Source organism: Ceratina calcarata, unplaced genomic scaffold (assembly GCF_001652005.2).
Source record: "Ceratina calcarata isolate Rehan_Ccalc_2016 unplaced genomic scaffold, ASM165200v1 scaffold1875, whole genome shotgun sequence".
Taxonomy (NCBI): domain Eukaryota; kingdom Metazoa; phylum Arthropoda; class Insecta; order Hymenoptera; family Apidae; genus Ceratina; species Ceratina calcarata.
In genome coordinates this window covers 1-230 of record NW_017140241.1, presented here as the reverse complement: position 1 = coordinate 230, position 230 = coordinate 1, and positions in this window count along the sequence as shown.

Genomic DNA, 230 nt, shown 5'->3' with positions numbered 1-230 from the left:
AAGGCGAGGAGAAGCGGGGTACGCAAAATGATGACACGTGTAATTCTGTATAGAATTAGAAAAATAAATCTTTATTTACGCGACCGTGCAAACGGCCGCGTCCTCAAAAGAAAATACAAGAAATAAAATCACCGTTCGCGATGCGAACGTATAGGAACTCCTTATTTCATTTTGGTTGTTCCTGCTCGGGTCAGGCCTCGTCGTCGCCGCACGTGCGTCCTTAGCGACGA